An 18,355-nucleotide genomic window follows, 5' to 3' on the forward strand; every position below is an offset into this window, starting at 1 on the left:
TTTAGGAGCAGAGATCAATGAGAGATTTTGTTCTACTGATGATGGAGCAGAGAGTTTCCGTAGTATCCCTTGCTCGCTCGCTCGCTCCTTGCTGATGGTTTCCTGGGATCAGGAGACAGACTAGGTGACAGTGATGACCGTTGCTCTCCGCACAGTTTGCACAGTGATGATGATAATGCTGTGTTTGACTGGTTGTGCACTGAGCTTCCTTTAGAAGCCATATTACCTTCTTACCGGTTTCTTGGCAGTTTGTCCTTGAGGAAGATGCTTCATGCACAGCATTTCCCAAAAATATAACTTTTGGGGAGTCAGAGAGGATATTTGTGGCTCCTTGTGTCATTGATCTGTTTTCCCATCTCCCTCCCAAACTATCAAATATCAACTTTCATTTAACCCAATCAGAACCGTCCTCATCTAAGCAGAGGCGGGGTTCCCGGATTGACCGCCCCCAAGGAAACTGAAATCAGGCTTCTCTCTTGGTGCAGGATCATTACCTGACAGCTGCTCCTCGGTGCTCCCCCAAAACTACTCTCATGTGTTTCCAAAGTAGTCCGCACATTCCCAGGATGATGGGAGTTGTGTAGCATTTGACCCCAGACACACATTGGATTATTATGTCAATCTTCCGGCAGACCCTGTATGTACGCGTTTCACCAATCGCTGTACTATAGAAGGCCTCCTCCTTGCTTGCAGCCTCATATGGAAACACATAGAGTTCCTGTGACCCCTCAATACATCTGCTGCCAGGTGGGCCTCGTGTCTGAGGGGTCTCTGTGTGCCCGGCCTGGGGGTACACCGGAGTATTGTGGATCCTGGGAGAGGTGGAAGGCGGCACGCTGCCGACATATTATCCCAAGCCTAATGCTCAGAATCCTAGGAATTTATAAAGTTCCCCAAGACCCTGGTGCCTAATGGGGGCAAAAAAGAGGACCCCAATAATCCCACAAGCGGAGGTGGGGAGGGCGGTCATAGATTATATAGTACACAGCAGCAGAGATGTGGATCATTCATTAGTGCCATAGAGCTGGAGGGGAAAGAAACCGTCCCACCAAGGCTTGTCCCCACTCACCGCACACCCAGTCCCCTCTCACTGCACACCCAGTCCCATCTCACTGCACACCCAGTCCCCACTCACCGCACACCCAGTCCCCTCTCACTGCACACCCAGTCCCCTCTCACTGCACACCCTGACCCCACTCACCATACACTGTTTCCCCACTCACCGCACACTCAGTCCCCACTCACCGCACACCCGGTCCCCACCCACCGCACACCCGGTCCCCTCTCACTGCACACCTTGTCCCCACTCACCGCACACCCGGTCACCACTCAGCGCACACCCGGTCCCCTCTCACTGCACACCCAGTCCCCTCTCACTGCACACCCTGTCCCCACTCACCATACACTGTTTCCCCACTCACCGCACACCCAGTCCCCACTCACTGCACACCCAGTCCCCACTCACCGCACACCCAGTCCCCTCTCACTGCACACCTGGTCCCCTCTCACTGCACACCCAGTCCCCTCTCACTGCACACCCTGTCCCCACTCACCATACACTGTTTCCCCACTCACCGCACACTCAGTCCCCACTCACTGCACACTTTGTCCCCACTCACCATCCCCACTCACCGCACACCCGGTCCCCACTCACCGCACACCCGGTCCCCACTCACCGCACACCTTGTCCCCACTCACCGCACACCTTATCCCCACTCGCCGCACACTCAGTCCCTACTCACAGCACACTTTGTCTCCACTCACCGCACACCTTGTCCCCACTCACCGCACACCTTGTCCCCACTCACCGCACACCTTGTCCCCACTCATCGCACACCCGGTCCCCACTCACTGCACACCCAGTCCCCTCTCACTGCACACCCGGTCCCCACTCACTGCACACCCAGTCCCCACTCACCGCACACCCGGTCCCCACCCACCGCACACCCGGTCCCCTCTCACTGCACACCTTGTCCCCACTCACCGCACACCCGGTCACCACTCAGCGCACACCCGGTCCCCTCTCACTGCACACCCAGTCCCCTCTCACTGCACACCCTGTCCCCACTCACCATACACTGTTTCCCCACTCACCGCACACCCAGTCCCCACTCACTGCACACCCAGTCCCCACTCACCGCACACCCAGTCCCCTCTCACTGCACACCTGGTCCCCTCTCACTGCACACCCAGTCCCCTCTCACTGCACACCCTGTCCCCACTCACCATACACTGTTTCCCCACTCACCGCACACTCAGTCCCCACTCACTGCACACTTTGTCCCCACTCACCATCCCCACTCACCGCACACCCGGTCCCCACTCACCGCACACCTTGTCCCCACTCACCGCACACCTTATCCCCACTCGCCGCACACTCAGTCCCCACTCACAGCACACTTTGTCTCCACTCACCGCACACCTTGTCCCCACTCACCGCACACCTTGTCCCCACTCACCGCACACCTTGTCCCCACTCATCGCACACCCGGTCCCCACTCACTGCACACCTTTTCCCCACTCGCCGCACACTCAGTCCCCACTCACAGCACACTTTGTCCCCACTCACCGCACACCCGGTACACACTCACCGCACACCCGGTCATAACTCAATGCAGACCCGCAGCTCCGGGGACTCCCTTGTGTTGTAGTATACTTGAACATTTCTCTCTTCTTGTTAAGTTGGATACATGAGAAGGAAATAAAGCCGCCCGGAGCAGTGTGCGCTACGTTACATGCACTAGTCATCTCACTGGATTATTTATCTGCATTCTGTTCTACAAGACAAGAATATCAATAAATCACCAGGTTTTCTTTTACTTCCCAGCAGCACCGAGCGTAGAGGGGCAGAGAGAAGCAAAAACGGACCTGACCAAATGTACTAAAAACAGCTGCAAAAAAAGTGTGTTTTAGCGGTATTCATGGGCACTGTATGGCGGTATTATTTATGGGCACAGTATGGCGGTATTTTTTATGGGCACTGTATGTCGGTATTTTCGGGCATGGTATGGCGGTATTATTTATGGGCACGGTATGGCGGTATTATTTATGGGCACCGTATGGTGGTATTATTTATAGGCATGGCATAGCGGTATTATTAATTGGCACTGTATGGCGGTATTATTTATGGGTGCAGTATTATTTTTGGGCACGGTATGGCGGTATTTATGGGCACAGTATGGCGGTATTTGTGGGCACGGTATGGTGGTATTATTTGTAGGTACAGTATGGTGGTATTATTTTACACTGTGGTGGATAGTTACTGGTCCAGAACTTTCCGCTTTCCTAGTATGACTTTCCATGAGTGTCTGCAGGCATTGGCAGCAGGCAGTGTGGATGTTGGGAGTGCTCCTCCGCCTCTTTATACTTGTTGATGTTTTGTGCTGACAATCAGACGCTTTTCACTTGAGTGAATCTTCACTTCTCCGTCACGGAAAATGTCAGATGTAAATGCAGCATCTCCTCCACACAAATCACAGCCGTGCGTACCCAGAGGTAGACGCCGCTCTCCACCAAAGTGGAAATAAACCGCTGCGAGCAGCAGAACCATTCTTTCATAAATTGCTAAATTGCCGCCTGCCGTCTCCGCAGCCGCGAAGTGGGCGATTTGTGGGAATTTAAGGCTCTAAGTGCGGCAGCACCAAAGATGTACGAAGGAGGTGACACCAGGGGAGCAGGCAATTATACATGTACAGTTGTGGCCAAAAGTATTGACACCCCTGCAATTCTGTCAGATAATACTCAGTTTCTTCCTGAAAATGATTGCAAGCACAAATTCTTTTGTATTATTATCTTTATTTAATTTGTCTTAAAGCCAAAATGGATATAATTCCACACCAAACATAAAAAAGAGGGTGGACAAAAGTATTGGCACTGTTCGAAAAATCATGTGATGCTTCTCTAATTTGTGTAACTAACAGCACCTGTAACTTACCTGTGGCACCTAACAGGTGTTGGCAATAACTAAATCACACTTGCAGCCAGTTGACATGGATTAAAGTTGACTCAACCTCTGTCCTGTGTCCTTGTGTGTACCACATTGAGCATGGAGAAAAGAAAGAAGACCAAAGAACTGTCTGAGGACTTGAGAAACCAAATTGTGAGGAAGCATGAGCAATGTCAAGGCTACAAGTCCATCTCCAAAGACCTGAAGGTTCCTGTGTCTACCGTGCGCGGTGTCATCAAGAAGTGTAAAGCCCATGGCACTGTGGCTAACCTCCCTAGATGTGGACGGAAAAGAAAAATTGACAAGAGATTTCAACGCAAGATTGTGCGGATGTTGGATAAAGAACCTCGACTAACATCCAAACAAGTTCAAGCTGCCCTGCAGTCCGAGGGTACAACAGTGTCAACCTGTACTATTGTGGGGAGGAGGACCCCCATTTAGTGATTGGGCCGGAACCAAGGGGACCGCCATCAGGGTTCCTGAAGGAATCACACCAGGGGGATGACACAGGGAGAGACACGACTCAGGGTGTCAGGGCAACAGGGGGCGGGGCTAGGATAAGAGGAGCAGGGGGCGCGCTCAGGTGTCAGTTGACAGAGAGCAGGACAACAGGCAGGAAGCCGTGTGAGACAGAGAGGACTGAGGGAGCGGACGGTGTGTTCTGGAGAGACTGACAGGGGTCTGTGAAAGGAAAGCTGCGCACTCACCGACAAGTGACACGTGAGGGACTCTCACCGGCGGCCGCTCCCCTCATACAGTCGCATACAGCCGCCCCCGCTGTTTCCCTCCCTGCTGTGATAAGCCCGCGACCTCCAGTGACCGCTGCGACTACAGACCGTTCCGTTATAGCGGTCAGGACACTGCCCCCTGCCTTCCTCCCCAGTTGCTGCCCTGTCATCACCGGACCCTGGGGACGCGATCCCGCTACAGGCGACCGTAGAGGCCCCCGTCCGGTTTGCTATGGGACCCTGAGCAGAGATTGGTGAACGGTTATGTTTTGAGACTGCATCATAACCCCGCGGTGAGACGAGAGCCGCAAGGAGACGCCTGTTGCGCCCATCGGCACAGTTTCTTCAGGGCCTGTTGCACCCCACCATCATCGTTTCTTCAGGGCCTGTTGCGCCCCACCGTCATTGTTTCTTCCGGGCCTGTTGCGCCCCACCGTCATTGTTTCTTCAGGGCCTGTTGCGCCCCACCGGCATCGTTTCTTCAAGGGTCTGTCGAGCCCGGCTCCATCCCGGAATATCGAGGCGTCAAGGCAGCCGCATCAGCGACCTCTATGCGGCCACGCCTGTGATCCTGACAGACCCCTGGAAGGATAAGTTTATTAGAAGAGATAAGGACCCCCCCCAGTTTGGTTGTACGTGGCCTATAGTACCCGGACCAACCGGGTTAGTCGCATTACCCATAAGAAAGTGTTGTTAGATTTGTTGAGTCCCTGTGTGGACTGGTTGCTGTTAATACTTTGTTTGGTTGCTCAATATAGCCCCAGCGACTACAGTTTATAAAAGTTATTACCACAAACCACACTCAGTCTCGTGTCTCGTCACTGCATCCTGCGAACCTGACTGACCCTACACTTGGCGTAGTCGGCAGGATGCAGTCTCTGAGCACGGACAGTGGTGGCCCAGATCAGGGTAGGGCTGTAAATTCTACAACTAATGAGGGTCCCCGTACCAGCATTTCATTGGGGGCCATGCTGAACAACCAGCCCAGATTTTCCGGCTCCAATACAATGCTATGGAGCTGGACAGAGCGGATGCGGGGGCTTTTTCGGATGCACCCAATGACCCCTGACTTGGAAGCCGAAGTGGCACTCATGGCCCTAGACGGGGAGGTGCGTAAGTCAGTGATGTTGAAACCTCCGGGGCACCGCAACACTTTTAAAAAAGTGTTACAGATAGTGGAACAGACCCACGGGGATCCCACTAATGTGGGAGAGTTAAGGACCCATCTGTTTAGTCGGATGCAGGCAGAAGGGGAGACGATCACTCAGTACATGAATGTCCTCCAAGAATTACATACGGCTATTGAAAGAAAAGACGAGGTAGGGGTTGGGCCTGTTGACATTACCCTACGTGACCAACTGGTGATTGGACTGCGAGATCCACTAATAAAGCAGGCATTACGGGAGCAGATCAGAATGAACCCCCAAATGGACTTTTCAGAAGTGGGAAGTCAGGCACGGGTTCGAGAGCAAGAACAGGGAATGTCGGTCCCTGTGGGAAAGGTCCAAGGGGTGGAGGTCTCCTCGAATGCAGTGGAGGAGCCTCAGTGGGTGGAGGAGTTGAAGCGAGAATTGAAAAATATTAAGGGTGAGTTGGCCAAAGTAAAGAGAAGAACCGAAACTGGGACTGGAAGACCTAGCTCTAACCCCGGCCCCTGGGGGCACGCTCCCTGCGGGGTGGTCAGTCTGTGCCGGCCCGATGTTATGAGTGTGGAGAACCAGGTCACTTCGCCCGAGAGTGTCCGCGGCGTGGGAGATACCCACCCCAGCGGCCATTAAACTAAAGGGCTCCGGGCTGGGGGGACGCCGCTCGGAGCCGAAAACCACAACTAGGGGTGGTGGAAGTCCCGAAGATTTGGTAGCAAAATGTCTGGTGGTTTGGGCAGAAGTGGAGGGCCGGGCTGTCCGGTGCCTGGTGGACACGGGGTCACAAGTAACCACTACGCCCATAACGTATTTTCAACAGAACTTCCCGGAAGCAGCAAGGCCTCAGTGGGGGCCCGTGATCAGACTAGTAGCTGCCAACCAACTGCCAGTCCCAGTTACCAGGGTGGTGTGGGTGCAAGTCACGCTGTACAGTAAATCCCTTGGTCGCAGAGGGGTGGTACTGACTCAAGAAGAAGCTGATAAGCAACACCCCATCACCCTAGGCATGAATGTTATACGAGAGTTTGGCAACCTACTGCTCAATGACCCTACACAGAGGATTCTGAAGCAGTGGGGTTCTCGCACAGCCCAGGGACAGGTATTCCAGCAGCTGGTGCGGGGAGCACGGGTACATCAGGACCATCAGGAGGGCGAGGCTCTGGGTAAGATCATCACGCCAGCGACTCCCCTGATTGTGTTACCTCCTGGACAGACAGTGGTGGCCCTGCCAATTTGAGCCCCGATACCTTTGGAGGGCGTGGAGGTGCAGGTGGAGCCATGTCACTCAGAGCGCTTGCCTCCTGGCATACTGGTGGCTTGTTCCCTGGCTACGGTGCAAAAAGGAACCGTCCTGGTACGGTGCGTTAACCTTGAAGACCAAGACACCGTTCTGAAAGCACGGACTGTACTGGCCAAACTAGTAAGGCCTTTAGAAGAAGTGCTGCCAGCTCCTGCGGTTCAATTACGAGTACACCCCGAGGATCCGTGGGAAGTCACGATTCGAACCTTACAGGTCCACGAAGTCTCGGCACTAGAGAAGGGCCGAAGTATTTTGGAGCAAATGCGGGCAGAGCTTTCTGGGTTAACTGCAGCCCAACTCTCACAGACAAAAACATTGCTTGGACAGTATCATGAAGTATTTGCTAGTCATGAGGACGATTTTGGGTGTACCACCGCCATCACTCATGAAATCCCCACAGCATGAGCGGCCCCTATCCGGGAACGATACCGACAGATTCCGCCACAACTCTATCAAGAGGTGAAAACTTTGCTGGCCCAAATGCTGCGAAAAGGGGTGATACGGGAAAGCCAAAGCCCCTGGGCGGCCCCAATCGTGTTGGTCCGGAAGAAAGATGGTACACTACGATTCTGTGTGGATTATCGAAAACTGAATGCCTGCACTAGCAAAGACTCATATCCACTGCCCCGCATAGAAGAGTCCCTGTCCGTCTTGGGAAAAGCAACATATTTTTCAACCCTAGACGTGGCCAGTGGGTACTGGCAGGTGCCCATGTCAGAAGAAGATAGAGCTAAGACGGCGTTCATATTGCCCATGGGACTGTTTGAGTTAAATCGGATGCCGTTTGGGCTGGCCAACGCCCCCGGGACCTTTCTGCGATTGATGGAGCCGTGTCTCGGATATCTTAATTTTGAGGCTACTAGAGATGGGGTGCACCTTACGAAGACTGGAAAACATGTATTTGGAAGTTGCCTTGCTACACTTGTAAGGAGAGCTTTAAACTAGAACAACATGGGAAGGGAAGCAAAAGACCAGGAAAAGCCATACACCTGACAAATGCTATTGAGAACTCTGCTATTAGAAGTGGAAAGGAAGAACAAAGACAAAAGAATCTAATTAATAAAAATATTGGAGAAAGAGAAACCAATCACAAACTAAAATGTTTCTATACTAATGCACAAAGCATGGGCAACAAACAAGGAGAATTGGAACTACTAACACAGGAAAAGAAATATGATGTCATTGGAATCACTGAAACTTGGTGGGACGATACACATGATTGGAATACAAGACTAGAAGGATACAACTTATTTGCAAGAAACAGACTTGATAAACGAGGAGGAGGTGTCGCATTGTATGTTAGAAACGTGTTTATCTGCACAGAAATTGAAGCTTCAGAGACTGGGAGTTCTGTGGAAACTGTTTGGGTAAGAATACAAGGACAGAACAATGGAAAGGACACCATTGTAGGCATTTGCTACAGGCCTCCTGTGCAAGCTGAAGATATGGATGAACTCTTTATGCATCAAATGGCCAAGTTATCCAAAAAATATGACATAGTTGTCTCGGGAGATTTCAACTATCTAGACATTTGTTGGGAATCTCTCTCAGGCAAAACTAACAGGTCAAGGAAATTCTTATCCTCTCTTGCTGACAACTTTATCTTCCAAAAGGTAAGGGAGAAAACAAGGGGAACTGCTACCTTGGATCTAATCCTTATAAGCAGGGAGGAAATGGTTGAGGAGGTAAAAGTGGCTGGGACCCTAGGAGGTAGCGACCATGCTATTTTAGAATTTTGGATAACTAGAGGAGGAAGACCTGTAAAGACTCAGACGTCAAGGTTAATTTTCAGAAAGGCAGATTTTAAGGGATTCAGAAAGAGAATTGGAGGGATCCAATGGCTGGATATCCTTAAAGACAAAAATGTCCAGGAAGGATGGGAAATCTTGAAAAATGAAATTCTCAAAGCACAATTGTTAACAATTCCGAAAAGAGGGAAGAATAGGAAGCATTTAAGGAAACCAGGATGGATGAACACAGAACTTAAGCACATGCTAAAAAGGAAGAAAAAAATGTTTATAAAATGGAAAGAGGGAGGCATATCTAAAGAAGAATATAATGCTGTCTGCAGAACCTGCCGGGCACAAATCAGATTTTCTAAAGCTGACAATGAATTGAGGCTTGCAAGAGATGTCAAAAGCAATAATAAAGGATTTTGGGGATATGTCAAAAGTAAAAGAAAAGTCAAAGATGCTATAGGATTTTTACAGGATGAAAATGATGAAATGGTAAGACAGGATGTTGAGAAGGCTGAACTTTTAAATTCCTATTTTGCATCTGTTTTCTCTCAGAAAGGAAATGTAACATCAACTGTTCTTAACTGTCCTATTAAGGGAATAGAAGAATGCAGGATATCTATAAACAGAAAGATAGTGAGGAAACACATAGCTAACCTAAATGAATTCAAGTCTCCAGGTCCAGATGAATTACACCCCAGAGTACTGAAGGAGATAGCAGAAGAAATTTTTGAACTCCTCTCCATAATCTTTGAAAATTCTTGGAGAACAGGAGACGTCCCAGAAGACTGGAGAAGAGCAAATGTTGTTCCTATCTTCAAAAAGGGGAAGAAGGTGGACCCAGGCAACTATAGGCGGGTGAGTCTGACTTCTATACCAGGAAAGGTCTTTGAACAAATTATTAAACAACATGTATGTCAGTACCTGGATAAGAATGAAGTGATTAAACAGAGTCAGCATGGGTTTGTAACTAATAAGTCATGTCAGACTAACTTAATTTCCTTCTATGACGGAATCACTGATTGGGTGGATCAAGGAAATGCTGTAGATATAGTATATCTTGACTTCAGCAAAGCATTTGACAATGTATCTCATACAATCCTTATTGAAAAAATGACTAAGTATGGAATGGACAAGGCAACTGTTAGGTGGATTCATAACTGGCTTAGTGATCGGACCCAAAGAGTGGTCGTAAATGGCTGCACATCCAGTTGGAAGAATGTCTCAAGTGGGGTACCACAGGGCTCTGTCTTGGGCCCTGTATTGTTCAACATCTTTATCAACGATTTAGATGAAGGAATTGAGGGTAAACTGATTAAATTTGCTGATGACACAAAGCTAGGAGGGATAGCTAATACTAGAGAAGAGAGAGAGAGAGGATTCAAAAAGATATAAATAAACTGGAGCAGTGGGAAGCAACTAACAGAATGGTTTTTAACAGGGAAAAATGCAAAGTACTACATCTGGGCAATAAAAATGAAAAAAGCATATACAGAATGGGAGGAATAGGGCTAAGCAACAGCACATGTGAAAAAGACTTGGGTATACTAATAGATCACAGACTGAATATGAGTCAACAGTGTGATGCAGCAGCAAAAAAGGCAAATGCAATTCTAGGATGTATTAACAGAAGCATACAGTCTAGATCACGTGAAGTCATTATTTCCCTCTACTCCTCTTTGGTCAGACCTCATCTGGAATATTGTGTCCAGTTTTGGGCACCACATTTTAAAAAAGACATCAACAAACTGGAGCAAGTCCAGAAAAGCGCGACCAGAATGGTGACCGGTCTGCAAACCCTGTCTTTTGAGGAAAGGTTGCAGAATTTGGGAATGTTTAGTTTGCAAAAGAGAAGACTGAGAGGAGACTTAATAGCTGTCTACAAATATCTAAAGGGCTGTCACATTGTAGAAGGATCATCTTTATTCTCATTTGCACAAGGAAAGACTAGAAGAAATGGGATGAAACTGAATGGGAGGAGACACAGATTAGATATTAGAAAAAACTTTTTGACAGTCAGTGATCAATGAGTGGAACAGGCTGCCATGAGAAGTGGTGAGTTCTCCTTCAATGGAAGTCTTCAAACAGAGGCTGGACAGACATCTGACTGGATGATTTAGAGAATCCTGCTTTGAGCAGGGAGTTGGACCAGATGGCCCAGGAGGTCCCTTCCAACTCTACGATTCTATGATTCTATGATCTATCTGGACGACATCATCGTCTATGCTGCCACCTTTGAGGACCACCTGAAGCGGTTGGGGCAGGTACTCAGCCAGTTGCAAAAGTACGGGTTGAAGGTGAAGCCTCAGAAATGCCACCTATTTCGCCCTCAGATTGAGTATCTAGGTCATGTCGTTTCGGCAGAGGGTGTGAGGCCATCCCGGGAGAAGGTTGCTGCTATCCAGGAATGGAATACCCCCGAGACGGCGAAAGATGTGCGGGCTTTTCTGGGGTTAGCCGGATATTACCGTCGCTTCGTAAAGAATTTTGCATGTCGAGCTCGAACCCTGCACGACCTGCTGAAGGGAGCTCCCGCTGGGGCCAATGGGCGGAAAATCCAGTGGCAACAACCTCAGGAAGAGGCCTTCCGAGACCTCAAGGCTGCGCTCTCGGATGCCCCAGTGTTGGCTTACGTGGATTTCTCTCAGCCGTTCATCCCGCACACTGACGGGAGTCTTCACGGGCTGGGGGCTGTGTTGTCACAGGTTCAGGATGGCCGGGAGAGGGTGATCTCATATGGAAGTTGCTCACTCCATGACTCCGAGCGTAACCCTGACAATTACAGCTCCTTTAAGCTCGAGCTCCTCGCAGTGGTGTGGGCTATGATGGAGAGATTCGCAGAGTACCTAGCAGGCTACGAGGTGGTAGTGCGAACTGACAACAACCCGCTGGCTCATTTGGAAAACGCCAAATTGGGGGCTCTGGAACAGCGATGGGTGGCCCGGATGGCGAAGTACAATTATAAGATTATCTACAAAAGAGGGGCCGAGAATGTCCATGCAGACGCCCTCTCCAGGATTCGACATACAACTCCAGGACAGAATCGGGATGAACAATTAGAAGGAGAGGAAATACTGTTCGCTCTCACTGCTGCTGTGCTCACAACTGACAATAAAAAAAAGTCTTCCTCTGAGACCCCAAGGGGCATATTGTTACAATCCCGGGATAAGTGAATACAACAGCAACAAGAAGACGAAGAGGTTGGCCTCCTCAGGACATGAGTCGCCACTGGGCAATTACCCACTGACTCTAAATGGCAAAACTTGACTCAAGACCTGTTGCTTATGCTGCGGCAATGGGAGAGGTTGGTTCTCCGAAAGGGATTATTTTATCAAAAAATAACATCACAAACAACCTCGATGACAGTTTGGCAGGTGGTTACGCCAGGAGCCCAACTTCATGTACTGGCCCGGGAGGCTCACGAAAAAGGGGCCCATTTCGGAACAAAAAAAACTTTGCAATGGCTGCAACAGAAAGCTTACCACCCGCGCTCTTCGGCTGTTGTGGACGAAATTTGCCGGACTTGCCGCTTGTGCGAATTAGCCAAACCACCCGTTCAGCGAGCCGCAACACAGACTATTGTGACCTCAGCGCCCCTTGAGCTCCTGACGGTGGATTATCTGACCATTGGGCCCACATTTCAGGGATATGAACACTGTCTCGTTATGGTAGATCATTTCACCAAGTTCGCTGTGGTCACCCCCACTCGGGATCAGACTGCAGAGTCAGCTGCCTCCGCAATCTGTCTAAACTTTATACAAGTATACGGCTGTCCTCAACGAATACATTCTGATCAGGGAGCATGTTTTTTTGGGAAAAGTCATGGAAGAACTACATCACCTCTATGGAATTGACAAATCCCGGACCACACCATATCACCCGCAAGGGAATGGGGCTTGTGAACGATTTAATCGGACATTGATTCAGATGTTGCACGCTCTGGAGAGTGACAAGAAGGCCCGTTGGCCCTAATATGTTTCTGAACTAGTTTGGGTCTATAACAATAGGGTACATTGAGTGACTGGCTATACCCCCTGTTCCCTGTTGTTTGGACGAGAAAGAAAAGGGATCACGGAGGTGGAGTTAGACCCCGAAGAGCCTCAGCCTTGGACGGGAGTGTCGTCTTGGGTCCGAAATCATCGTCACCGGCTGCAAACTCTTCACCGAATTGTACGCACCAAGCTCTGAGACTGGGAGCACCCAGGGAAGAATGCAACCCCACCTCCTCACCTCCAAAGCGGGGACCGGGTGCTTGTACTAGATCAACGCCCCCCAGAACAAACTGGAGCCGCGTTGGGAAGAAAGTCCTTATCGGGTCTTACGCCGTATCCATCCAGACGGACCGGTGTACGAAATACGACCTGAGGAGGATGAAACACTGCCCACCCGTATTGTGCATTGTAATATGTTACGCCCATGTACTTCCGGCGACCCAAAGCAACCGGAGCCTACCCCGTCGACATCTGTACCGTCTTCCGTATGTTGGGACCCGGACGACGACGAATATTGTCTCCCAGGACCCGGAGGCCCTCCACTCAGTAATGAATCATCTGACACAATTAGCCCGCCCGTGCCAACCAGCCCACCGATGTCCACCACCCCAGATGACTCTACTCCAGTTGAACTTAGACGCTCCGAGCGGTCAACAGCCGGTAAACCACTGAACGATATGAACAAGACCAGTTTGTATGGCAACGAACCTTGATATCTCCGCAGATTCATTTCAATAGACCAAGGCCCTCACCCGAGGACTGGCGAGCTTACAGGGTGGGGGAATGTGGGGAGGAGGACCCCCATTTAGTGATTGGGCCGGAACCAAGGGGACCGCCATCAGGGTTCCTGAAGGAATCACACCAGGGGGATGACAAAGGGAGAGACATGACTCAGGGTGTCAGGGCAACAGGGGGCGGGGCTAGGATAAGAGGAGCAGGGGGCGCGCTCAGGTGTCAGTTGACAGAGAGCCGGACAACAGGCAGGAAGCCGTGTGAGACAGAGAGGACTGAGGGAGCGGACGGTGTGTTCTGGAGAGACTGACAGGGGTCTGTGAAAGGACAGCTGCGCACTCACCGACAAGTGACACGTGAGGGACTTTCACCGGCGGCCGCTCCCCTCATACAGTCGCATACAGCCGCCCCCGCTGTTTCCCTCCCTGCTGTGATAAGCCCGCGACCTCCAGTGACTGCTGCGACTACAGACCGTTCCGTTATAGCGGTCAGGACACTGCCCCCCTGCCTTCCCCCCCAGTTGCAGCCCTGTCATCACCAGACCCTGGAGACGTGATCCCGCTACAGGCGACCGTAGAGGCCCCTGTCCGGTTTGCTAAGGGACCCTGAGCAGAGGTTGGTGAACGGTTACTTTTTGAGACTGCGTCATAACCCCGCGGTGAGACGAGAGCCGCAAGGAGATGCCTGTTGCGCCCATCGGCACAGTTTCCTCAGGGCCTGTTGCACCCCACCGTCATCGTTTCTTCAGGGCCTGTTGCGCCCCACCGTCATCGTTTCTTCAGGGCCTGTTGCGCCCCACTGTCATCGTTTCTTCCGGGCCTGTTGCGTCCCACCATCATCGTTTCTTCAGGGCCTGTTGCACCCCACCGGCATCATTTCTTCAAGGGTCTGTCGAGTCCGGCTCCATCCCGGAATATCGAGGCGTCAAGGCAGCCGCATCAGCGACCTCTACACGGCCACGCCTGTGATCCTGACAGACCCCTGTAAGGGTAAGTTTATTAGAAGAGATAAGGACCCCCCCAGTTTGGTTAGACATGGCCAATAGTACCCGGACCAACCGGGTTAGTCGCATTACCCATAAGAAAGTGTTGTTAGATTTGTTGAGTCCCTGCGTGGACTGGTTGCTGTTAATACTTAGTTTGGTTGCTCAATATAGCCCCAGCGGCTACAGTTTATAAAAGTTATTACCACAAACCACACTCGGTCTCGTGTCTCGTCACTGCATCCTGCGAACCTGCTCTGACCCTACACTATCCGTCGGCGTCTGAATGAAAAGGGACTGTATGGTAGGAGACCCAGGAAGACCCCACTTCTTACCCCGAGACATAAAAAAGCCAGGATGGAGTTTGCCAAAACTTACCTGAAAAAGCCTAAAACGTTTTGGAAGAATGTTCTCTGGTCAGATGAGACAAAAGTAGAGCTTTTTGGGCAAAGGCATCAACATAGAGTTACAGGAGAAAAAAAGAGGCATTCAAAGAAAAGAACACGGTCCCTACAGTCAAACATGGCGGAGGTTCCCTGATGTTTTGGGGTTGCTTTGCTGCCTCTGGCACTGGACTGCTTGACCGTGTGCATGGCATTATGAAGTTTGAAGACTACCAACAAATTTTGCAGCATAATGTAGGGCCCAGTGTGAGAAAGCTGGGTCTCCCTCAGAGGTCATGGGTCTTCCAGCAGGACAATGACCCAAAACACGCTTCAAAAAGCACTAGAAAATGGTTTGAGAGAAAGCACTGGAGACTTCTAAGGTGGCCAGCAATGAGTCCAGACCTGAATCCCATAGAACACCTGTGGAGAGATCTAAAAATGGCAGTTTGGAGAAGGCACCCTTCAAATATCAGGGACCTGGAGCAGTTTGCCAAAGAAGAATGGTCTAAAATTCCAGCAGAGCATTGTAAGAAACTCACTGATGGTTACCGGAAGTGGTTGGTCTTAGTTATTTTGGCTAAAGGTTGTGCAACCAAGTATTAGGCTGAGGGTGCCAATACTTTTGTCTGGCCCATTTTTGGAGTTTTGTGTGAAATGATCAATGTTTTGCTTTTTTCTTCATTCTCTTTTGTGTTTTTTCATTTAAGACAAATTAAATGAAGATAATAATACCAAAGAATTTGTGTTTGCAATCATTTTCAGGAAGAAACTGAGTATTATCTGACAGAATTGCGGGGGTGTCAATACTTTTGGCCACAACTGTACTATAGATGAGAACGTGGCGGAGGTCAGCCGGGGTAACGTGGAGGGATCGTCTCGCCTCTATTGGGGTCTGGACATTGCAGGGGCCAGTGATCGAGGACTGCTATTGTTCTGTGCTAACAGCTACTTGTCTCCACAGTGTAATCTGTAACCATGAAGACCAGTAATCCGAAGGCGTGATACAATCAGAGAAGACCCTGGTGACCTATCTGGGCTGTACAAGATCGAACTTCCTGCAGAGCATTCATCCATCTAGTCGCCATGGATGGAGAAGGAGCTGAGGGCTGCTAATAATAATAATAACCATGGAGACACATGAGTGAGCATGGGAGCTGTGAACACAAAACGGGAAAAGATGTAGAACGAGACTTTTCAATCATTTTTTGCCTGATGTCCTGCAGTAATAAAAAAACAAACTGGTTGCAAAAGTATCAGACTCTTTATACGGTAGGGACAATGGCGTCATTTCATAGGGCACAGTACAGACATACAGGACCAGTAATGACCAGTGAGAACATACGTCAATGACTGGGAGGTGACTTCAGCCGGTGATGGGCGGACATAGCACTGGACTGCCATGGCTTGAATAGGAACTGGAAATCAAAGCCACGTAATCAGGAGAGGCGCTGATTCAGGGCTGGGGGGAGGAGTAGATTTCTCATCTGATTTGTGCTATGTAGAAGATCAGCCGTAATTGCTGGAGTCATCATTCATAAAACCCTTTTGCAATCAATGAAGCAACTTGGCAATCGGATAAACATTCTTGATTGCCAATATATTACTGTCTCATGTACGCAGCTCCCCCGCAGAACTATGTGCCTGTTTTCAGGCTCTCATTATTACTACATGGCCTGATTTTTGGGGTATTTGATTACTTCTAGATGACCCTATCCATCTGCTGTACACTATTGGTGCTTCATAGTAGGCACAACACTGGATCTGCATCGTAGGCACGCCACTCATCCCTAATCATAGGCACACCACTGTTCCCGAATCGTAGGCACACCAATGATTCCGAATCGTAGGCACAGCTCTGATCCCGAATCATAGGTACACCACTGGTCCCGCATAGTAGGTGCACCATTTGATCTGCATCGTAGGTACACCACTGATCCCAAATTGTAGGTACACCACTGATTTTGAATCGTAGGTCCACCACTGATCCCAAATTATAGGTACACCACTGTTCTCGAATCATAGGTACACCACCAGTCCTGCATCATAGGTAAGCTACTTATCCCTCATTGGGGATAAACCACTGGTCCCGCATCATCTGTCGTACACTATTGGTCCTTCATAGTAGGTACAACACTAGATCTGCATCGTAGGTACACCACTGATCCCGAATCGTAGGCGCACTACTGATCCCTAATCGTAGGCGCACTACTGATCCCGAATCGTAGGCGCACTACTGATCCCGAATCGTAGGCGCACTACTGATCCCGAATCGTAGGCGCACTACTGATCCTGAAGCGTAGGCGCACTACTGATCCCTAATCGTAGGCGCACTACTGATCCCAAATCGTAGGCGCACTACTGATCCCGAATCGTAGGCGCCCTACTGATCCCGAATCGTAGGCGCATTACTGATCCCGAATCGTAGGCACACTACTGATCCCGAATATTAGGCACACCACTGACCCCAAATCGTAGGTACACTACTGATCCCGAATCGTAGGTACACTACTGATCCCGAATCGTAGGTACACTACTGATCCCGAATCGTAGGCACACTACTGATCCCGAATCGTAGGTACACTACTGATCCCGAATCGTAGGCACACTACTGATCCCGAATCATATCCACACCACTGATCCCGAATCGTAGGCACACCACTCATCCGGAATTATAGGTACACCACTCATCCCAAATCATAGGCACACCAACACTGATCCCGAATCGTATGCACATCACTGATCTCGAATCGTATGCACACCAATGATTCTGAATCGTAGATACACCACTCATCCCAAATTGTAAGTACACCACTGGTCTGGCATCGCAGGTACACCATTGGATCTGCATTGTAGGTATATCACTGATCCCAAATTGTAGGTACACCACTAGTCCTGCATCGTAGATAAACCACTTATCTGTCATTGGGGATACACCACCGGTCCTGCATCATAGGTACACCTCTGGTCCCACATTGTAGGTATGTAAGAGGATGTGCCATGGAAGATGAAATGAACCAGAGCTGTGCAGCATTTATCACCGGAGAGTGCCACCTACTGCCCAAATGGAATCCCATAGAACCGATAAGAGGAGGAGTGTTTTGAGAAGGGTTAGTTTAGATGGAGCACCAGGTCAAATGACATTTGTGATGTAGTTCCCCAATATAGAAGGCCTGAGTGAGAGGGCAGGAAGAGATTTGGCACCAACCAGAAAGAGCAGCAGGATGTGTTCTTGGAGGGATGCCAAAGCCGAGACACCGGTTTGCACTTGGGGGCCCAGACCAATGGGCTGCGGTGTGCCCGTGAGTGAGATCTAAACTGAGGCCAGTCAAGATACATGGACATGACCACGCTGGTCAAGAATTGAGGTCTAGCCCTGTGCCAGTCAAAATCCGTGACCAGACCATGCCA

Source organism: Dendrobates tinctorius, unplaced genomic scaffold (genome assembly GCF_039654945.1).
Source record: "Dendrobates tinctorius isolate UK_male_01 unplaced genomic scaffold, ASM3965494v1 ptg000237l, whole genome shotgun sequence".
Classification (NCBI taxonomy): domain Eukaryota; kingdom Metazoa; phylum Chordata; class Amphibia; order Anura; family Dendrobatidae; genus Dendrobates; species Dendrobates tinctorius.